Source organism: Panthera tigris, chromosome B3, assembly GCF_018350195.1.
Source record: "Panthera tigris isolate Pti1 chromosome B3, P.tigris_Pti1_mat1.1, whole genome shotgun sequence".
In the NCBI taxonomy this organism is placed as follows: Eukaryota; Metazoa; Chordata; class Mammalia; order Carnivora; family Felidae; genus Panthera; species Panthera tigris.
Window position 1 is genome coordinate 108674471 of NC_056665.1, and position 24748 is coordinate 108699218.

Here is a 24748-nt window from a genome sequence, read left to right on the forward strand (position 1 = left end):
AGAGCCAGGCTGCTGGTCTGCATCAGGGGACAAATGAGATAGAACAAGGTTGTGGATTTTGCCACTATGAACATATAAAAGAAACTGAGAAAGAGAAAGAATAGAGGTTTGGGATATTAGCATCTGAAGTGCTGCACGTTGCTCCTTTCCCTCCACACCCCCCCCCCCCCCACTCCAGGGGGATAGGAGAGGACAAGGAACTAGACATAGGCCCTTGAGCTTTAGGGGCACTTGGAAACATTGAGATAGGCCCTAACTTCTCTGCTGGAGTTTGCAGAGCAGCAGGACCCACACGTTCGCTCTCTGGAGCCAACCAACATGCTGGAAAAAAGCATACACCCTCTTTGTTTCTGCCCATACTTCTGTGTGCCTGGATGGGCATGGCTAGGATCCCGGTGGGCCCGGGAACTAGAGTAGGTAGACGACTGTTATCTCAGCCCCATGGAAGCCAGATGAGGTGAAGACACTCCATGAGGTGGGAGAAGTTACAGCACTCTGTAGAACACTTGCTGCCAGGACCTTTCAGACCATTAAATATGCCACACAATAAATAGTGCCCAGTAGTTGGGTGTGGCCAGCTGAAAAGGCCAACGCTCTGAGGAGTGACCACAAGCCCGCCAGATCTCACAGACAAGCCCTGGGTGCTGAAGTGGAGCCCCCTACCCTTTGCATCAGGCCCACAGGCAATCATGAGCCCAGGGAAAGTAGAAGCAGGTGCAGAAGGAGGGCTGGGAAGAGAGGGTCATGAGGAAATTTCTTACCCAAGCTACAGAATTTGAGCTGGAATCAAACTCAAAACAGTAATACTTGGATTTGATCAACTACTTAACCATAACCAGGCTTTTAAGCCAGAGGTAACTTTGTTTTCCTTAAGTTTATTTCTTTATTTTGAGAGGGAGAGACAGATCACGAGTGGGGTAGGGGCAGAAGGAGAAGGAGTGAGAATTCCAAGCAGGAATTCTCTGATAGTGCAGAGAGAATGTCAGAGGGTCTAGAGACCGCACTATAGTGCAGAGCCTGACACAGGGCTTGAGCTCACCAACCGTGAGATCGTGACCTGAGCCAAGATCAAGAGTCAAACACTTAACCGACTCAGCCACCCAGGCACCACAAGCCAGAGGTAACTTTAAACAAAATTACTGAGTTAGAGGTTACTGAATAGATTAAATTTCTTTTATTTCTTTTGGCTTCAGAATGGAAATTATGACTTACTGAAAAAAATAATTATTAAAAGTTCGCATATAGCAAAGAAGTCACTTTCACACATGTATTATCTCATTAACTACTGTCATACTACTATTTGATATAGGGCCTAGTATTCTCATGTTACAGAAAAGCAAACTAAGACATAGAGAGTGATGTGGTTTGCCTTCCAGGTCACAAGGAGTAAGTGGCTGGGATACTAATCCAAGAAGTCAGATTGCAAGCAGTCCTAACCATTACACTCTACTGCAGGTCTGTAAGGTCATTTTGACACAGAGATGTGGATAGTTGAGTGGGTAAAGCAGGGGGGTGGTACAGCAGTTTCACACCCAACAGATAACCCTCACCGAGCATTTGCCATGGAGAACCATCCCTGAAGGCAGTCCATTGGGCTCTGTGCTCGCTGAGCAAATGACAGCTGGGCAGGAGGGTGTTAGGGGAGGCAACCTCAAAGCGCTCCTCATTCTCAAAGGCAAAGCCAGCAGGCTTGCTTCACTCTACTTCCCTTTAAAATACATGCTGTCGGGGTGCCTGGGGGCTCAGTCAGTTGAGTGTCTGACTTCAGCTCAGGTCATGATCTCACGTTTCATGGGTTCAAGCCCCAAGTCAGCACAGAGCCTGCTTCAGATTCTGTCTCCCTCTCTCTGCCCCTTCCCCATTTGCACTCTCTCTCAAACATTAAAAAAATAAATAAAATAAAATACATGCTGTCATTTTGTATCGTCTTGCTCTCTTCAAGGCAGCTCTTGTATTTTCTTCTAACTTCTACTTATATTAAATATAGTATCTTTACCAAAAACAGGGGGTGGCAAGTCAAAGGACATAATTTTCCCTGGACTTAAATGCCATTCTTGATCCCACTACTACCTGGATTCATTTCGTTATGAGGGCAGAGATTTTTGTCTCTTTTGTTACATGCTGTATCTCCAGACTTTATGACAGTGTCTGTCGTATTGAAAGTCCTCAATAAGTACATGTTATTCGTTAATTCAATAATCTCTTCATACACTCAGTAAATGTATGTTTGTGAAGGTCTATGAATAGAAAATACTACAAATAGGAAGGTTTCCTACTTTTTAAAATTATTTTTCACTCTCTACACAATGAATCAATGTTATTTGTATTATTGTAATTGATCGTTAATGTCTATTCTTATTTCCTCATTTGGAGGCAAACACTACATCATCTACCTCCTGGCATCCTCAGCACCTAGCCCACTACTGGGCACAAGTAGATAGTTAACAAATGCTGGCTGACTGTAATCATATTCAAATCTTTGACCCACAAATCAATCTTTAAAGAACTTGAATGAGAACCTATCTTTGATTCCATTGTAAGGATGCAATAGCATCCATTAAGAACTTATTTTCCAAAAAAGAGAGAGAGGGAAATAAACCATGAGAGACTCTTACAGAGAACAAATTGAGGGTTGATGGAGGGATGTGGGTGGGAGATGGGTTAGATGGGTGATGGGTACTAAGGAGGGCACTTGTGGTGAGCACTGGGTGTTGTATGTAAGTGATGAATCACTGAATTCTACTCTTGAAACCAATATTGCACTGCATGTTCACTAACTAAAATTTAAATAAAAATTTGAAAAAAAAAAAAAAAAGAACTTATTTCCCAGCTGGTGACAATGCAGTGCTTTCTTTCTTTTTTTTTTTTTTTCTTTTAATAATTTTTTAATGTTTATCCATTTTTAAGGGAGAGAGAGCGAGCACAGAGCATGAGTGGGCAGGGGCAGAAAGAGAGGGAGGTACAGAATCTGAAGCAGGCTCCAGGCTCTGAGCTGTTAGCACAGAGCCCTATGCGGGGTTTGAACCCATGAGCCATGAGATCATGACCTGAACTGAAGTCAGATGCTTTACCGACTGAGCCACCCAAGTACCCCAATGCCATACTTTCTTAATACAAGGTATTTGGCACTAAAATTAAAAACAGAGAAATAAAAAATGAAGAGATGATTTTGTCATGTTTACAAGGTTTCAAGACTAATAATCTACTGAGGTACCATCACTGGTTGAACCATGTTGTATGTGTAAAGTATGATAGCTTTTTGTTTTGTCTTAAGTTATGAAGGATGCATTATAGACCAAGAAAATACAAGAGCAGGAGTGCCTAATGGAAGTAACTCACTGTTTTTCACAAACATTAAATGTAATAGACTCTCTATAAGTTCTCATAGTTTTAAAGATAACTTTATGACCCTAAACTCCAAATTTAAATAACAATGTATTTTTATTACCAAGGAGACTACATTTTATAATAAACATAGCATGGTAATTATTCTACATTACCATTACAAGCATGAGCATTTTCAAATATATTCCGTTGAATCTTTCCTTTTTTTTTTTTTTAACATTTATTTATTTTTGAGAGACAGACACAGGCAGAGCACGAGTGGGGGAGGGGCAGAGAGAGAGACACACAGAATCCAAAGCAGGCTCTAGGCTCTGAGCTGTCAGCATAGAGCCTGATGCAGGGCTCAAACTCACAGACTGTGAGATCATGACCTGAGCCAAAGTCAGCCACTTAACTGACTTAACCGAGCCACCCAGGTGCCCAGAATCTTTCCTTTTAAGAAGTGTTTTTTACCTTTAAGTTTTTAATTATGCATATGATAAAATGGTTTCACTTTATAACTGAATGGAAAGATGGGTAAATTTTATTTAGTTAAGCCCTTTTTAAAAAGCATGTTGTCATTAAGATTTTTTAAACTTTTGCTTACTAGTCTTTGGCAATTGAAAGAATCTACAAACAATAAGCATTTCATAATTCAGTTGATTCCTATATGGGCAGTGTGTCCTATAGAAAGTAAAATATTTCCTCCTAAATAAATATGTAAGTTATATAGATTAATTTTAACCAATTATTACATAGAAATGACAATGATTTTTCTCTAGGAAAAAAACATTTTAATTCCCCCAAAGAAATTATTTTAGAAAATGTAAAAGGATCTGAGTGTTCATAGAACAACGTATGGATTAATGTAAAAGAAAAAAATATACATGATTCTTAACATGGTATTAAATCAGCCTTTAAAATTTTTTATTTGTGTTTTTTCTCAGTATTAATAACCTAGAACCCTTGCACTTGATGCACTCTGTGTCAATCTTTTTGTGCAATGGCAAATCAAATTGCTGATGGACACCACAAAAATTAAGGACAAAAAAAAAAAAGAAAAAGAAAAATCATGAATCAGACTATGATTCCAGCCACACATTTATTGGTAGTCACAATAGCCTGTACTGTTTCTATCAGCAAAGAGGTTTATTTCATTTAAGCTTTTCTTCTCTGTGCTTCATTATGTTCTGTGCAGCCCATGCTGGAAGGTTTAATTTATTTAAATGATAAAAGCTTCTTAAACTTAACAGGGAACATGGCCAACTGAGCTTTCCATTTCAAAAGTAGGACATTTGATCATAAAAGTGATATCAAAATTGAATAATTTGAATGTGTACTGAACTTTGAAATCCAATAAAGGCAAGGAAAAAAAGGGTTAGAATCATTTGTTTAATGACATGGATTTAGTGTTATATAATTTGAAGGAAGATAGAGGAGTTTCCCCTCAAATGGCCCATCACTTTCCAAATCTGTGAATCTAGGGAATTGACTAGGAATTTATAGCTATATGTGATCAGGCAGAAACTCCAGTTCATCTGACTCTTAGGGGATCTGGTTGGTTTTGTTCTTTGGTTCCTTTTATTGTTTCCATAAACTCAGTTACTAATTCTAACTCTAGTTCTTTCAATCCATTCCAAGAGTATTTATTAAAACTCTCATGGGCATACCAGAGGCTAGAAGCTCATCTTAACGAAGGCCACAGTGACAAGGCTGTGTCAGATGGTCATCCAACAAATTCAGAAGTGTAAAGGAAGGGTAACAATGACACATCACACTCCATTTTGAAATATGGCTGCCTTGCTTTACTTGGGCCACTCATAAGTCTGTAAGCTCTTAAAGGACAAGGAATGTGTTAGAGATCTAGTTCAGCCTCTAATGTCCTAAATAAATTTTGAGGAATTAATTAATTGATAATTAAGAAAAAGAGATGAGTAGAGAGGGAAAAGTAAAGAAAGGAGGGAGGGAGGGAGAAAAGGAATATCTTTTGATTTTGTTAATGTGTCAGGTAATGTCTAATGTGGATAAGGGTGGTTAAGAAAATGCAAATGCAAAATATCCTAGAATCATTAATACTATTACCAAAATGACTAATGAAATGTTCTACGCCCCATTTTTACCATATAAAAATCATTTATCTCAATTTTCCAGGTGATCATAAATATAAAAATGTATTTTCCATAAGTAACAAAACATATATTGTAAACCCCATTACTGATGTTAGCATAACTCTGAAATACGGATACTTAGTGTTTATGTTTCTATTACTAAAGGTTTTTTCATTGAAGAAAAATAATGAAAGAAGGAAGATAAAGTCTTCAAAACCAAGAAAATGGCTGTTCGCAGGTAAGGCTGACAAGATTAGATTCATTGTCTCAAATATTGCAGTAATCCAGGAATTGCCCTCCCTGCCTCAATTTCTAGTCCCATTTCCCCTTATTCCATTTTTTGCTATTGTGTATCAAATAGGATAGCATCCAAGGCAAAAAAAAAAAAAAAATCACAATAAAATTAAAGCTCTTTAACAAGTCAGCAAGCCTTGTTATGGCTAACTATGGCTCAGTTCCACCTACCTCTCCAATCTGTTTCCTTCACTCCTCATTTGACCTCCACATACCTGCCATGCTCAATCACTTTGATATTAAGAATCATTCCCCATTGGTGATGTTGCAAATTAGTATTCTCTCTCCTCTTCACATGCTGGGGAACTCCTACTTATCCTTTAATACTCAGCTCAGCTGTGCTCTCCTTTATGAGGCAAGACCAGCTACATCATTTGTAGGGCCCAATACAACATAAAAAATCAGAGCCTATAACATGCTTAATGGTAAAATACTGAAAGCTATCCCCCTAAGATCAGGGAAGAGATAAATATGTACCATCTTGCCACTTCTATTCAACATTGCAGTGAAGGTTCCAGCCAGGGAAACTGTCGAGAAAATGAAATAAAAGACATCCAGAATGAAAAAGAATGAAAACTATCTCAATTTGAGGGTGACATGTCATGTATATAGAAATTCCTGAGAAATCCTCACAACACACACACACACACACACACACACACACACACACACACAGCTGTTATAGCTAATAAAGGAGTTCAGAAGGATGCAGGACATAAAATCAATATAAAATTAGTTGTATTTCTATATACTATCTATGAGCCATCTGAAAATGAAACCAAGAAAATAATTCCATCAACAACAGCATCAAAGAAAATAAAATATTTAGGGAAAAATATAACAAAAGTGTATGACTCATACACAAAACTACAAAACATTATTTAAATAAATTAAGAAGACTTAAATAGACATTACGTGTTTATGGATTAGAAGATATATTGTTAACAAGACAATATTCCTTAAATTTACCTATAGATTCAATTCAATTCCTATCAAAATTCTAACTGCCAATTTTTCAGAAATTGATAAGCTGACCCTAAAATTCAGATGGAAACATAAGGGACCCAGAATAGCCAAAACAATACCAAGATACAAGAATGTAATTGGAAGACTCATACTTCCCAGTTTTAAAACTCCCAGTTTTATAAAGCTATACCATAATCAAGATACTGCTATAAGAACAGACATATACAACAATGGAATGGAACTAGGTTTCCAAAAGTAAACCCATGCATCTATGCTCAATTGTTTTTTTGACAAGGATGATGAGGCAACTCAATGAAGAAAGATTAATGTTTTCAACAAATGGTGCTGGAATAATTGCACATCCACGAACAAAAAATGAATATGGACACCAGCCTCACACCATATACAAAACTTAATTCAAAATGCATCAAAGACATAAATGTAAGAACTAAAGCTATAAAATTCTTAGAAGAAAACAAAGGCATAAATTTAGTGGCCTTGAATCAGGGAAAGGTTTCTTAGACACCTATATCTCGAGCCACCAAAAATAATTAAATTAACGAACTGGAATTCATCAAAATTCAAGACAAAAGTGTCAAAGGACACTTTCAAGAAAGCAAAATGACAACCTACAAAATGAGAAGAAGTATTTGCAAATCACATATTTGATATGGCTCTAATATCCAAAATATATAAAGAACTTTTATGACTCAAAAATTAAAAGACAAAAGAAAAAAAAATATTTTTAGATAATCAAGGGACTTGAATAGACATTTTCCAAAGAGGATATACAAATGGCCAATAGGTACACAAAAAGATACATCATTAAGGCAATGCAAAACCACAATACAATGTACTTCACATCCTCCAGGATGGCTATAATCGAAAAATAACATATTAATAACAGAAAATAACAAGTGTTGTGAAGAGGTAGAGAAACTGGAACCCCCATACACTGCTGGAAGGAATATAAAATGGTGCAGCCTCTGTGGCAAACAGCTTGGCAGTTCCTCAAAGAGTTAAACACAGACTAACAATATGACCCAGCAATTCCACTCTTTGGTATATATCCAAGAAAAATGAAAGCACTAGTACACGAATATTTGTAGTAATGTTATTCATGATAGCCAAAAAGTAGAAACAACCCCAAAATCCAGTAACTGGTGAGTCAACAAACAAAAAGTGGTATATATGGATACAAAGGAATATTACTCAGCCAGTAAAAGGAATGATATCCTGATACATGCTACAGCATGGATGAACCTTGAAAACATACTAAGCAAAAGAAACCTGACACAAAAGGTCACTTTTTTTTTTTACTTCACTTATATGAAACATCTGGAATAGGCAAAATTAACCAGGGGGTATATACCCATGGCCAGGGAAGGAGTGGGAAATGGGGAATGACTACTAATGGGTATGAGGTTTCTTTCTGGGGTGATGAGAATGTCCTGGAAGTAGACAGTGGTGATGGTTGCACAACTTTGTAAATATACTAAAAAACACTAAATTGTACACTTTAAGATGGTGAACTGTATGGTGTGTGAATTATAGCACAATAAAAAAGGATGCAGGGCTCCCTATTCAAAACTATTAAGAATTTAGAGAGAGCGACAGCAGAACATGAAACAGAAGCCCTTCTGTTTCAGGGCCCAAGAACAGGGCCCTTCTAAATGCAAAGTTCTGTATGACACAGGCGAACCATCTGTGAAGCTAGCTCTGCTATGAGGCTTTCATTTACTGCCCAGGAAGAAAAGGGTCCATCCTATTCTGCATAGTTGTTACACTTGTTATACTTGTTAACACTTAATGCAGGCAGCAGCAAACAAGATATTCATTCACATTACAAGTATTTGTCAAACACCCACCTTGTTCCAGGCTGTGTTTTGGAGTTAGGTATATAGCAGTAAGCAAAGAAAAGCTCCTTAAATATTCTATAAAATGTCAGGTGGTGATGTGGGCTACAACGAAAAATAAAGAGTAGTTGGGTCTCTTTGAGAAAGTGCTATCTGAGCAGAGGTAGTCATGAAATGAAGACGTGGGCCATGCAGATAGCCATGGGGGGAGGGGGACCCCAAGGTGAGAGAGCACCTTACACATTGGAGGAACGATGTGAACAAAGAAGGACAAAGGAGGCAGCATTTGGTAAACCGGGAGGCCAGGGACTTTGAGTTTTAGATGTGAAGGAAGTCATGGGAGAGGAGTCACATGATCTCACTTCTATTTCAAGATGATCGCTCAGGTTGCCGTGGGGAAAATAAACTAGAAAGTGGGGAGGGTAGAAGGGTATCAATTAGAAGCCTCTTTGAGTAATACAAGTGAGACATCAGCATGGGAAGTAGAAATGGAGGTAGTGAGAGGTGGTGAGATTCTGGATTTATTTTGCCAGCAAAACTGACAGGTTTGCAGATAAGCAGATGAACAATCTGAGAGAAAAAAAAAAATTTCTCTCTCTTTAGTCTAAGCCCATGCTTAAATGGTAACACCATTTTCTGAGATGGGAAAGCCTAGAATGGAGTGGCCTGTAAACTAGAAAGGCAAGCTGCCCACCCCCTCCCTGCCTCAGCCCAGCCACACACATACACACGTGAATATGCATGCATACAAACACATATGCCATCAGACAAAGGTGGAGCAGGAACAGGCTAACTGACTAAACACTCCTGTTAAAAGGGGACAGGAAAAGTGGCTCAGAGACTCCGCAGTCACTGGTCCACAGCAATGATGAAGTCTGCCAGGCAGGCATTATAAGGCCCTGGCAGTGTGGTGAGTTCCTTAATTAGCCTCTGAGCCTGCTCTATAGGATTAGCTCTGTGGGATAAGCTCTCCCACCCAGTGGTCTCTGTGGCTCCCGATTCCATCTTTTCCGAGGTTCTTCTTTGTCCACAGTCCTCCATAGTCAGACCTGATATGGGCCTTGGAGAGTTGGTGCAAGGATTGAAGAGCTTCCTTGGCTCTTTGCTGCCTGTGAAAATTTGGGGGGCCTGAGTTGCGGTTTGGGGCTCATACAGTAAAAGGATATTTTAAGACCGAGCTTGTGGTTTCTTTGGCAGTATATGTCTTCCCCCCACCCCCAAATTTTTATGTTTGTTTATTTATTTATTTTGAGAGAGAGCAAGAGGGGGAGGGGCAGAGAGAGAAGGAGAGAGAATCCCAAGAAGGCTCCTCACTGTCAGCACTGAGCCCAATGTGGGGCTTGGGCTCACAAACTGTGAGATCATGACCTGAGCCAAAGTCAAGAGTCAGATGCTCAATCAACTGAGCCTTGTAAGCACCCCATTCTAAAAATTTGAATAAGTTTCTGATCTGTTTACAGTCAATTCCGTGTGTCTACAGCCTCATAAAAAGTTTTTTCGTAAATATCATTTTCAAGCCTGATTCAATTCTTTGCTTTCTTGGCCCCATGTCTCTCTCCCTTTCTCTCCCCCACCCCTCCTGCCATAATAGCTGCTACATTGAAAGCATCAGGCTTGCTGGGAGGTCACATCCATTCTCTGGCCTTTGCTACAAAATTGAGTCTTAATGGACTTTTTTGTACAGCGACTTTTGAATCTTATTTCTACTTCTTCCTGTTCTCAATTCCTTTCCATATTTGCTTATAAGCCAGGTAACCCTTGTGTGGGATCACTTCTTTCTTCCCATGCCTTACTAAAAGTAACCAGTCACAACACCCACTCACTACTAATATCATTTTCCAACCTCTTCCAAAAAAAGGTACAATATTGAAAGGCAGTCACAATTAGCAACTTTACCAAACGCTTTGCTGCCGAAAAATATTTGTCTTCATCCTTCCAAGTCTCAAATATCCATTCCCTTACTTCTTTCCAGCCCTGCTAAGTCAATGCCACACATTTTGGAATAAGCAATGGCAGAGCCCCACTATTGGTATCGATTTAAGCTCATGTCCAAGTAGCATTGCAACTACCATCTATTTGTTAGCATTTGAAAATTCAGAAGAAAACTCAGAAGAATAAAATTGTTTTACTTCTAAGTTCTCAGCATAGAATTTTTAGCACACTCAAGTTCAAAAGAAAAAATTGATAAAGAAAAACCATCACTGTTATGCTTTGCTGGGAATGCAAAAATGCAGCCATCACCATTGCCTGAGTCTTGTAGATGAACCATTAGACCACCCTGTCTTTGACAATGTAGTTATTCTGGTCACAGTAGTGGTTGCTTCCACATGTTTTCACTTTAGAATCTTTGCAATAAAAATACCAGGATCAGGAGACTTGTACTAAGTATTTTTCATGGAGTATTTGCTTATTTAATTTTCACAATAATCCATTTTAAAGATGAAAAAACCCTGAGGCTTAGAGACATTTAAAGATCGTCCCCAAGTCTACCTAGCTAATAAGTGACAAGGCACAGTTTCCAACCCAGGTGTAGTGGACTCAAAAAGTAGGCTACACTGACTTAAGAATTCCTGGTCTAAATTTAAGAAAGATGCAAAGGATCCAAAAGATCAAAGGCCTGAGGAGAAAGCAATTATATGATAAAGTAGGTTGAATCACTTTAATAATGGCGGACAACAAAAGGCATGACCCTGGGCTGGCAGTTTAACACACAGAGGGAGGTGTATACATAGGAATATGGAAGGAGAGTCTCCAGTATCTAATTAGAAAACAACACTATTTAATATTTGGCAAATGTGATACACTTTACAGTGCACTTCAGCTTATGTTAGCTAATTTCTCCCTGAAACTTTATAAATCAAGCAGGACAATTATTATTACCCCTATTTGACAGATGAGGGTCAGAGAAGTTATGTGACTTGCCTAAGCTCACTGAGCTGGTAAATGGCCAAGCTGGGACTGAAATCTGTTTCCTAAAGCTAACTCCAGTGTTCCCTCCACTGTTACATGCTGACATTCCTAATGCTGTATATAATTTTGTTTCATAGTTTATAATGCACTTTCCACTGTAAATCCTACTAGATCTCATTTGATACTATTCCTTTGTCCCAAGGAACACATCTAATATGTGGCTTTAGTTATTGCCTTGTAAGATAATTGCTGTGCCTCAGAGGGAACAATTACTAAAGTAGGGCAGTTGCAATACCTTCAAAGATATTTTTTCATAATGAAAGAAAATTTCTACAGCTTTTGTCTGGGAAACCAATTCTAGTACATTTATTTAAGTATGTGTTAATTTTTACATTTGATTCCTAAAAGACTAATACAGCTTTTACTCAATATCACACACAAATTCTTCACTGTTGGGAAATACAGACGAAGTAGGTAAATAGTTTTTTCTATTGGAGTATTATCTTCTAGAAATATTTAGAAATGTATATCTAGTCTAGATGACATATTACTGTTTCAATCTTCTATAGTTGGAATCAAATTTACCTGAAATGTAATATTCTTGGGTATTTCTTAATTTGGGGGAATCTGCAAGCTGAAACTCAAAGGAGCCAAAATGATTAGGCACTTGGATTTACAGCCAGCCATTGACAGTTGGACCTAGAAGTTACTTTTCCTGATTTCTCAGTCCATTTTCCATTTCCTCCATGGGGTATCCCTTATTTCTAGATCAGAATTGTGTGGCAAGAAAATTTTTTTTTTCTCAAAACGTCTCGTATGAGTCAGGAGGCAAGAGTTTGCATGCATAAATTTGGCCAAGCCACTTACCCTTTCTAAACATCAGGTGTACCTCAAACCTATTTAGGGTCAATGGTTCTCTATTTTACCAGAATGATACAGGCATTCCATGTAAAATAAAGATCAATTGCTTATATTGAATCTGATGAGTGGCATAAGTATAGCATGTGTTCCCCCAGATAAACTGAGAATACAGTCTCTAAGTATTTGTTGATTGCAAAACAACCAAATTGTGGTGCAGATCTCTCCTCTTTCATTCACCACTTACATATTTCAATTTTCCATACAAGCAAAATTAGACATGCAAATGACTTTGTCCTGAATCTTTAGACCATCTCTATTCTATCCCAATTGTTACAAATCATTAAAAACAAAAACAGACAACTCTTACAGAAAAATTAACATTTTACAAAATATAAACAGCCATTAAATATATGGAATAGTGCTCATCTTAATTAGACATCAAGGGAGTGCAATTTAAAACCATAATGCATTACCCTTACACACTCACCAGAATGGCTAAAAAGATTTTAAAAAGTAGTGTTAATGAGAATGTAGCAAAATTAAATTCTCATAAACTGGGGCACCTGGGTGGTTCAGTTGGTTGTGCATCTGACTTTGGCTCAGGTCATGATCTCACTCATGATCTTTGGCTCAGGTCATGATACCTCCTGAGTTCCAGGCCCACATCGAGTGGGCTCTGTGCTGACACCTCAGAGCCTGGACCCTGGTTCTGATTCTGTGTCTCCCTCTCTGCTCCTCCCCCACTCATTCTCTCTCTCTCTCTCTCTCTCTCTCTCTCTCAAAAATAAATAAAAACATATAAAAAAAATTTTTGAATTCTCATAAACTGCCGGTAGGTGTACAAATTCATACAACCATTTGGAAAACTGTTTTATGTGTCTACTAAAGCTAAAGATAAACATACTCTTGATTTGGAAATTTTACTCTTATGTATATACTCCCTCCAAAAAATATTGTACAAATGTAAATAAAAGGACATGTATAAGGATGCTGGTAACAACACCAGTCATAATGGTTCCAACTGGAAACCCAGATGTATATATCAAGAGCAGAATGGATTAGTTGAAGTATATTCATTCAGTAGAAAACTCTACAAAGAATGTTAACGAACTCCAGCTATGTACAACATGAATGACTCCTACAAAACAATATTGAGTGAAAGAAGCCAGATACAAATCAGCACATACTGTATCATTTCATTTATATAACTCTAAAAATAAAAAAAGAGGTAAAATTAATCTAAAGTGTTGAAAGTCAGAACAGTAGTTAAATCTTGGTGGGGGGGATTGGGTGTCATGAAAGCAGTGGAGCAGGAAATAGGCTTCTGACATGCTTCCTGTTCCATTTCTTGGGCTAGATGCTGGTTACATGGATACGTTCAGTTTGTAAAAATCCATCAAGCAGTATTCTAATAGTTTATACGGTTTTCTATAAATGAGTTATATTTCAACTGAAATGTTACTTACAAAATAAATAAGAACATGTCCCATCCCCGGAGATTCGCAGTGCGGTAGCAGTAGACCCTCTCATTACCATGTCACAACAATGCAGTGGGACAATTTGGTCTATTAGAATTCATTAAAGATTTTTAGGAGCCCTTATTATGTGCAGGACAGGTTTGTAGGTGTTGAGGATAAAATGAATAAAATAAGCGTGCTGATTACAGCTCCATAAACAACAAGGGTAATTTCAAAACAGGTAATTTCAACACAATATGTAAATGTAGAAGCAGAGGAATGTGCACAATGCTAAATAAAGACCAGGACCTCTAATTTACCTCCACTTAATCAACATGACTAGCCTGACCATCACTTTCCATCCTCTTTGTAGGACACACTGACTGATGCCCATAGCACACCAGATGCTCTATCGAGACTGCTGGGCCTGTAAACCTCTACAACCAACAGTTGAACTGTATGCTCATTAATAGTTAGTTATTAATAGTTGTATATATGTTTATCAGTAGAGTCTCTTGCTTCCCTTAAAGAAACCAAAATTGAAAATCTCAGAGGCTTTATTATGCTATGCTTTACCTAACAGACACTACTCATGCCTCAAAACTTTAGTAATTGAATGAAAATTTTGTAAGGTTTTAAGTCAAAATATCTAACCAAAAGTTTTTATTAAACTACTAATTACCAAGCGATGCACAATGCTTTGGTAAGAGTATAAGCTCTAGTGCCAATTCAATGTGGTTCAAATTGTGGTCAATATATTCATTAGCTATGTGATTCTAGACAAGTTATTTAACCTTTTTGTGCCTCACTTACTTCATTTGTAAATGGTCATTGTTGGGAATAAATACATTGCTGTATCTAAAGAACTTTGAAGAATGCCTAGCATATCATACGGATTTTCTTGGTCAATGTTAGCTGTTAATAGTTCTGGTCCTATCACATCAGATAAGAGAGCTTAGTATTAGAAGGTATAGGACAAATAGGATGAATCTTGAGAGAAAGAAGTAACTAATGATAGTCCATTACATGAAGCCACTAACATTGCCTGGTGTGGGAATTTGGGAAAAGCTTCACAAAACTTTGACCTGGATCGTAAATCATGAATAGCAATTCACCAAAGAAATAAAGCCTGGAAAGAATTGTGAGCAGAGCAATGCAGACGGCAGAAAGATGCAGAAGACTAAGATCACGGTGCATTTGAAGAACCTTTCATTTTTTTCTATATTCTTGGAGTCAAAGGTCTCTGGGAGTAAGAGATGGAAAGTTAATCTGGAAAGGTAATTTTTACATTTACTTTTAAAATTTCTCTTCTTCCTCAAAAGACTATGACTTCCGTGACAGCGGTCACCATTTCTACTTTTTTGCCAATAAATATCATTTTATTGATTTGAAGTCAAAGAGTAAGTTAAAATAATCTGCACTTTACATGCAATCTGAGTCTTTATTTTTTTCTTTTCAGACTCTGAAAGAATACATTGTAAATTTACTTTTATAGTTTGAAATGAAAATATACTCTTCATTTGGACTTCATGGATTGTATGCATGGACAAGAAATGTGTGGATAAAGTATTGTTTTCTGATCCTTATTTTACTAATAAAGCCAAAATAAAGTAGCTGCTAGGGTATAGTTATTTAATTTCAAGCATTGCCTTAGAATTAGTGATTCCTGTAGATAAGTCCATCGGACCTCTTTCAATGGTTATGGGGAGGCATAACCAAGAGAGGCAAAACCAATAACTTTACAGCAGTAATATCCACCATGGATCAATTAGTGCAATCAGGGGCACGGTAATCAATTTACACGACACATCCCTTCCATTTATTTTCCTTTTGTTGTTCTTCACTATATGGAGACAAATCTCTCCAAATTGTTATTTCTTGTTTACTATTAACAGAATCAAGAAACCTATTTCTACATCTAATTAAGAACAACAATATGGGAGTGCTTATTTGTTAAATGAATCTAAGAAGATAATAATAATAATATAGAAAAATAAACCTTCATTTCTACTGGGAAAGCATTATGTACAATTAAAATCTGTCTTTACTAGAAGGCAGACTTCATCCCCCACACAAGGACACACATACCAAAAGCTGGTAGAGTAAAACTACAAAGACCCAATTTCAATTAGGTGATACTGAACTATGTTCCAAACAATAAGTATAGATTTGGAGGGTGGGTAGTAGCTATAGCATGTGACACTCTTTTCTAACAATACTATTTTTCCATTGGTTTTCTTTGTAAACTAAATTTTAGAAGTTTAAAAATATAATTATTGTCCATTAAAAAAAACACTAATCATAGGGTGCCTGAGTGGCTCAGTCAGTTATGCATCCAACTCTTGGTTTCAGCTCAGGTCACGATCTCAGGGTTGATGAGACTGAGTCTCACATCAGGCTCTGTGCTGACAGCATGGAGCCTGCTTGGGACTCTCTGTCCGTCTCTCTCTGACTTTCTCTGTCTCTCTCTCTTTCTTTCTCTCTTAAAATAAATAAACAAACATAAAAAACCCCACTAGGGGGTTCCGGAAGATGGCGGCGTAGGAGGACGCGGGGCTCACAGCGCGTCCTGCCGATCACTTAGATTCCACCTACACCTGCCTAAAGAACCCAGAAAACCGCCAGAGGATTAGCAGAAGGGAGTCTCCGGAGTCAAGCGCAGACTAGAGGCCCACGGAAGAGGGTAGGAAGGGCGGCGAGGCGGTGCGCGCTCCACGGACTGGCGGGAGGGAGCCGGGGCGGAGGGGCGGCTCGCCGGCCAAGCGGAGCCCCCGAGTCGGGCTGGCAAAAGCGGAGGGGCCGGACAGACTGTGTTCCGACAGCAAGCGCAACTTAGCGTCTGGGAGGTCATAAGTTAACAGCTCTGCTCGGAAAGCAGGAAGGCTGGAGGACAAAGGGAGGGAGAGCTGCTGAGCCCCCGGACGGCAGAGCTCAGCTTGGCGGGGAACAAAGGCGCCAGCGCCATCTCCCCCGCCCACCCCCCAGCCAAAATCCCAAAGGGAACCAGTTCCTGCCAGGGAACTTGCTCGCTCCGCGCAAACACCCAACTCTGTGCTTCTGCGGAGCCAAACCTCCGGCAGCGGATCTGACTCCCTCCCGCTGCCACAGGGCCCCTCCTGAAGTGGATCACCTAAGGAGAAGCGAGCTAAGCCTGCCCCTCCAGCCCCCGTGCACCTTGCCTACCCACCCCAGCTAATACGTCAGATCCCCAGCACCACAAGCCTGGCAGTGTGCAAGTAGCCCAGACGGGCCACGCCACCCCACAGTGAATCCTGCCCCTAGGAGAGGGGAAGAGAAGGCACACACCAGTCTGACTGTGGCCCCAGCAGTGGGCTGGGGGCAGACATCGGGTCGGACTGCGGCCCCGCCCACTAACTCCAGTTATACACCACAGCACAGGGGAAGTGCACTGCAGGTCCTCACCACGCCAGGGACTCTCCAAAATGACCAAACGGAAGAATTCCCCTCAGAAGAATCTCCAGGAAATAACAACAGCTAATGAACTGATCAAAAAGGATTTAAATAATATAACAGAAAGTGAATTTAGAATAATAGTCATAAAATTAATCGCTGGGCTTGAAAACAGTATACAGGACAGCAGAGAATCTCTTGCCACAAAGATCGAGGGACTAAGGAACAGTCACGAGGAGTTGAAAAACGCTTTAAACGAATTGCAAAACAAAATGGAATCCACGATGGCTCGGCTTGAAGAGGCAGAGGAGAGAATAGGTGAACTAGAAGATAAAGTTATGGAGAAAGAGGAAGCTGAAAGAAAGAGAGATAAAAAAATCCAGGAGTATGAGGGGAAAATTAGAGAACTAAGTGATACACTAAAAAAAAATAATATACGCATAATTGGTATCCCAGAGGAGGAAGAGAGAGGGAAGGGTGCTGAAGGGGTACTTGAACAAATTATAGCTGAGAACTTCCCTGAACTGGGGAAGGAAAAAGGCATTGAAATCCAAGAGGCACGGAGAACTCCCTTCAGACGTAACTTGAATCGATCTTCTGCACGACATATCATAGTGAAACTGGCAAAATACAAGGATAAAGAGAAAATTCTGAAAGCAGCAAGGGATAAACGTGCCCTCACATATAAAGGGAGACCTATAAGACTCGTGACTGATCTCTCCTTTGAAACTTGGCAGGCCAGAAAGGCTTGGCACGATATCTACAGTGTGCTAAACAGAAAAAATATGCAGCCGAGAATCCTTTATCCAGCAAGTCTGTCATTTAGAATAGAAGGAGAGATAAAGGTCTTCCCAAACAAACAAAAACTGAAGGAATTTGTCACCACGAAACCAGCCCTACAAGAGATCCTAAGGGGGATCCTGTGAGACAAAGTACCAGAGACATCACTACAAGCATAAAACATACAGACATCACAATGACTCTAAACCCATATCTTTCTATAATAACACTGAATGTAAATGGATTAAATGCGCCAACTAAAAGACATAGGGTATCAGAATGGATAAAAAAACAAGACCCATCTATTTGCTGTCTACAAGAGACTCATTTTAGATCTGAGGACACCTTTAGATTGAGAGTGAGGGGATGGAGAACTATTTATCATGCTCCTGGAAGCCAAAAGAAAGCTGGAGTAGCCATACTTATATCAGACAAACTAGACTTTAAATTAAAGGCTGTAACAAGAGATGAAGAAGGGCATTATATAATAATCACAGGGTCTATCCACCAGGAAGAGCTAACTATTATAAATGTCTATGCGCCAAATACCCGAGCCCCCAGATATATAAAACAATTACTCATAAACATAAGCAACCTTATTGATAAGAATGTGGTCATTGCAGGGGACTTTAACACCCCACTTACAGAAATGGATAGATCATCTAGACACACAGTCAATAAAGAAACAAGGGCCCTGAATGATACATTGGATCAGATGGACTTGACAGATATATTTAGAACTCTGCATCCCAAAGCAACAGAATATACTTTCTTCTCGAGTGCACATGGAACATTCTCCAAGATAGATCATATACTGGGTCACAAAACAGCCCTTCATAAGTATACAAGAATTGAAATTATACCATGCATACTTTCAGGCCACAATGCTATGAAGCTTGAAATCAACCACAGGAAAAAGTCTGGAAAACCTCCAAAAGCATGGAGGTTAAAGAACACCCTACTAACGAATGAGTGGGTCAACCAGGCAATTAGAGAAGAAATTAAAACATATATGGAAACAAACGAAAATGAAAATACAACAATCCAAACGCTTTGGGATGCAGCGAAGGCAGTCCTGAGAGGAAAATACATTGCAATCCAGGCCTATCTCAAGAAACAAGAAAAATCCCAAATACAAAACCTAACAGCACACCTAAAGGAAATAGAAGCAGAACAGCAAAGGCAGCCTAAACCCAGCAGAAGAAGAGAAATAATAAAGATCAGAGCAGAAATAAACAATATAGAATCTAAAAAAACTGTAGAGCAGATCAACGAAACCAAGAGTTGGTTTTTTGAAAAAATAAACAAAATTGACAAACCTCTAGCCAGGCTTCTCAAAAAGAAAAGGGAGATGACCCAAATAGATAAAATCATGAATGAAAATGGAATGATTACAACCAATCCCTCAGAGATACAAACAATTATCAGGGAATACTATGAAAAATTATATGCCAGCAAATTGGACAACCTGGAAGAAATGGACAAATTTCTAAACACCCACACTCTTCCAAAACTCAATCAGGAGGAAATAGAAAGCTTGAACAGACCCATAACCAGCGAAGAAATTGAATCGGTTATCAAAAATCTCCCAACAAATAAGAGTCCAGGACCAGATGGCTTCCCAGGGGAGTTCTATCAGACATTTAAAGCGGAGATAATACCTATCCTTCTCAAGCTATTCCAAGAAATAGAAAGGGAAGGAAAACTTCCAGACTCATTCTATGAAGCCAGTATTACTTTGATTCCTAAACCAGACAGAGACCCAGTAAAAAAAGAGAACTACAGGCCAATATCCCTGATGAATATGGATGCAAAAATTCTTAATAAGATACTAGCAAATCGAATTCAACAGCATATAAAAAGAATTATTCACCATGATCAAGTGGGATTCATTCCTGGGATGCAGGGCTGGTTCAACATTCGCAAATCGATCAACGTGATACATCACATTAACAAAAAAAAAAGAGAAGAACCATATGATCCTGTCAATCGATGCAGAAAAGGCCTTTGACAAAATCCAGCACCCTTTCTTAATAAAAACCCTTGAGAAAGTCGGGATAGAAGGAACATACTTAAAGATCATAAAGGCCATTTATGAAAAGCCCACAGCTAACATCATCCTCAACGGGGAAAAACTGAGAGCTTTTTCCCTGAGATCAGGAACACGACAGGGATGCCCACTGTCACCGCTGCTGTTTAATATAGTGCTGGAAGTTCTAGCATCAGCAATCAGACAACAAAAGGAAATCAAAGGCATCAAAATTGGCAAAGATGAAGTCAAGCTTTCGCTTTTTGCAGATGACATGATATTATACATGGAAAATCCGATAGACTCCACCAAAAGTCTGCTAGAACTGATACATGAATTCAGCAAAGTTGCAGGATACAAAATCAACGTGCAGAAATCAGTTGCATTCTTATACACTAACAATGAAGCAACAGAAAGACAAATGAAGAAACTGATCCCATTCACAATTGCACCAAGAAGCATAAAATACCTAGGAATAAATCTAACCAAAGATGTAAAAGATCTGTATGCTGAAAACTATAGAAAGCTTATGCAGGTAATTGAAGAAGATATAAAGAAATGGAAAGACATTCCCTGCTCATGGATTGGAAGAATAAATATTGTCAAAATGTCAATACTACCCAAAGCTATCTACACATTCAATGCAATCCCAACCAAAATTGCACCAGCATTCTTCTCGAAACTAGAACAAGCAATCCTAAAATTCATATGGAACCACAAAAGGCCCCGAATAGCCAAAGTAATTTTGAAGAAGAAGACCAAAGCAGGAGGCATCACAATCCCAGACTTTAGCCTCTACTACAAAGCTGTCATCATCAAGACAGCATGGTATTGGCATAAAAACAGACACATAGACCAATGGAATAGAATAGAAACACCAGAACTAGACCCACAAACGTATGGCCAACTCATCTTTGACAAAGCAGGAAAGAACATCCAATGGAAAAAAGACAGTCTCTTTAACAAATGGTGCTGGGAGAACTGGACAGCAACATGCAGAAGGCTGAAACTAGACCACTTTCTCACACCATTCACAAAAATAAACTCAAAATGGATAAAGGACCTGAATGTGAGACAGGAAACCATCAAAACCTTAGAGGAGAAAGCAGGAAAAGACCTCTCTGACCTCAGCCGTAGCAATCTCTTACTCGGCACATCCCCAAAGGCAAGGGAATTAAAAGCAAAAGTGAATTACTGGGACCTTATGAAGATAAAAAGCTTCTGCACAGCAAAGGAAACAACCAACAAAACTAAAAGGCAACCAACGGAATGGGAAAAGATATTTGCAAATGACACATCGGACAAAGGGCTAGTATCCAAAATCTATAAAGAGCTCATCAAACTCCACACCAGAAAAACAAATAACCCAGTGAAGAAATGGGCAGAAAACATGAATAGACACTTCTCTAAAGAAGACATCCGGATGGCCAACAGGCACATGAAAAGATGTTCAACGTCGCTCCTTATCAGGGAAATACAAATCAAAACCACACTCAGATACCACCTCACGCCAGTCAGAGTGGCCAAAATGAAGAAATCAGGAGACTATAGATGCTGGAGAGGATGTGGAGAAACAGGAACCCTCTTGCACTGTTGGTGGGAATGCAAATTGGTGCAGCCGCTCTGGAAAGCAGTGTGGAGGTTCCTCAGAAAATTAAAAATAGACCTACCCTATGACCCAGCAATAGCACTGCTAGGAATTTATCCAAGGGATACAGGAGTACTGATGCATAGGGGCACCTGTACCCCAATGTTTATAGCGGCACTCTCAACAATAGCCAAATTATGGAAAGAGCCTAAATGTCCATCAACTGATGAATGGATAAAGAAATTGTGGTTTATATACACAATGGAATACTACGTGGCAATGAGAAAAAATGAAATATGGCCTTTTGTAGCAACATGGATGGAACTGGAGAGTGTGATGCTAAGTGAAATAAGCCATACAGAGAAAGACAGATACCATATGGTTTCACTCTTATGTGGATCCTGAGAAACATAACAGAAACCCATGGGGGAGGGGAAGGAAAAAAAAAAAAAAAAAAAGAGGTTAGAGTGGGAGAGAGCCAAAGCATTAGAGACTGTTAAAAACTGAGAACAAACTGAGGGTTGATGGGGGGTGGGAGGGAGGGCAGGGTGGGTGATGGGTATTGAGGAGGGCACCTTTTGGGATGAGCACTGGGTGTTGTATGGAAACCAATTTGACAGTAAATTTCATATATTAAAAAATAAAAAAAATAAAAAAAAAACCCCACTAATCATATTGATGAGAAAAAAAGCAAAAGAAATGAAGACAAAATGTCATTGAAAATATTCAATTCATTCTCTTCTTTTGAAACATAATATGAATTTGTTATAAACCATGTGGATTCAGCAAATAGATGGTTTCTACATGGAATGTAGGTTATTAATGTGGTACAATTTTTTACTAAAATTTAAACCTCGACTATTTATCTGCCTTACGTGATACTTGGTTTAATCTTCGGAAAAGAATGTGTTGTACTGAGCATGAAAATGCTAATTAGAATACTTGCAGGAATTTTATCTAGACCTTATGAAATAATTCTGAAAATGCCACCACTATTATGCATTTAAGTATGTTACAAATATACTATTTAAAAAACAGTACCCAAAAGAAGAGGAGGAAAATAAAATGATCTCAGTTATATAAGATGGATTTTGAGGGGTGAACATCAGTGGCCTCATTTCCATTGAGTATGTCCTACTACCAGACTAATCTGATAAAGCCATGATCCTGAATCATCCCTTCAACTGGCCTTCTTGAGTTACACAGTCAGGTTGCTGAGCATCCAAAACTGAATGAGAAAATCCCTCAGTCATGCGTGATAGTTCAGGATCTCCAACATCAACTGGGCTTTCAGTGGACAATTCTTGTCTTGGTCCATTTCTCCTTCTGCCACCCCTGCTCCTGCCCTGGTGAGTTTCAGAGAAATATAACTCTCCCCACAATCTTCCCACATCCCACCCTCTCACCCTCAACAGATGATCCATGCCTTCTTTATGAGGAAAATTGAGGCAAAGAGATCAGCTCTCAATTTCTTGCCTTTCCCTCTGGTCCACTCACCACCTACAGATTCCATACAACTGTGCCTCTGCTTCTCCTTTCCAATTTGAGAAGATGAAATGTTCTTACTTCTATTTAAAGCCAACCCCTTCACTCTCTTTATTTGTCACCTGAATCCTCCAGGACTTTTCTCCATCAATTATCCTTATATCCTCCAATAGCGTTAACTTCTTTTCTACTGACTTTTCATCTCAGCTTTTACCCATCTCTCCCATCCTGGTGCAGAGAGAGAATCTTCACAAAACTCAGCTCCGTCACTTTACTTTGCAACCACTTTAACTAATATTGTATCTTCTTACTGCTGTACTCAAACTAATTTTGTACTGAACGTTTACCCCATTTACCCCTCTAGACCCATACCCACCCTTCCCTACCTGCCTTGGATGCTGGCCTGTATGACTACATCAATGGGCTTACTTTCTGCCTTGCTTCCAGTTGGGTTTGGCCAATGAGCAGCATTAGAATGAGATATAAGTGAAGAAGGAGAGTGAGGAATCAGGGTCTTTTTACTAAAGCTCCTCCTTGAGGTGTCACCATGGGCTGGCTTAATTCCTTGAACTAAACTTAATTCAAGGTCATATCTCCTGTCAGGCAGTCTTCTTGATACAGTCTCTCTCTTTCTCCCCACCACCACCTTCTTACCCTCCTCTCTCTCCTTCATCTTATCTCTTTTGGCCAATGGATGGTAATGGTGTGATATAAACAACCGATGGGTAGCATTATCCCTTATATTTAGAAACTGTGAGCAGTTGCTCACTTTATATATAAACCTTTTATTTAGCCTCCTCAAATTACCCAGTAAAAGTCTGCCATTTATTTCCTGCTGGGTCCTGGTCTGATACAATTTTCTTGAAAACATAGTTTATGTAGATAATACTTGCACACCCTTATTCAGTCACCAACCCACACATTTTAGCTTTTGTTCCATCATCCCTACACTAAAACTATTTTCTTTCTCTCTGGCCACTATTATTAACCCACACATATACAAATCTAGTAGTCATTCTTCAGTTGATACTTTACTGAACATTTTTTTCTACATTTTACACTGCTGGACACTCCATTCTTCTAGTAATTCCCTTTTTATGTCACTAATGGTTTCCTCTTACTATTAAGTCTTTAACACTGATGCTCCCCCTATTTCAGTCCTTGGCCCAATGCTCTTTTAACATTATATGCTTTTCCTAAGTGAATTTTTCCACTCTCAAGACATCAAGCATACCCGACACTGTCTGAATCTAGCTATCTACATGTTGACACAACTATCTGATGACACTTCAAACTCAGCATGGCCGATACTCAAATCATTATACTTATACTATGCCTCAGAACTACGCCTACTTCTGTTTTCCGCTAGGCTAATGACTCCATTTATTCAATCATAAGAGTCATCCTAGAGTCATCTCTCTTCCCCACACCCACCATATCAGCTTCCAGTCATGATTCATTGAAGATTATCATTCATACTTGCACCAGAGAGATATTTCTAAAGTGAAAACATGATCATGTCATTCCACTGCTTAATACCCTTTAATAGCTCTAGTTTGAGCTCTTTCAAGGCACACGGGTGCTTTCTTCCTGCCCTGTTCCCTACCTATATCTTTAGTCTCAGCAGCTGAAACTATCAGGCCTGTTATGTTTTATTAATGCCAAATTGCTTTTCTGTC

At 39.0% G+C, this 24748-nt stretch overlaps 1 protein-coding gene and 1 long non-coding RNA gene across 5 annotated transcripts in view; one reads left to right on the top strand and one right to left on the bottom strand.

The window, feature by feature from the left end:
- LOC122239628 overlaps positions 1-24748 on the top strand; it is a 174041-nt gene that overhangs the window by 120514 nt on the left and 28779 nt on the right. Inside the window, exons 4-5 of one of the 2 annotated variants that reach the window (XR_006218898.1) lie at positions 5598-5670; positions 14150-14207. This is a non-coding gene — a long non-coding RNA (uncharacterized LOC122239628). Of the gene's footprint in view, positions 1-5597; positions 5671-14149; positions 14208-24748 lie in introns of those variants that run through there. The other variant, XR_006218897.1, reaches the window with a different exon arrangement.
- The window catches only part of KCNH5 (potassium voltage-gated channel subfamily H member 5), a 307440-nt gene that overhangs the window by 5876 nt on the left and 276816 nt on the right, over positions 1-24748 (bottom strand). The gene's annotated exons all lie outside the window — the stretch shown is intronic.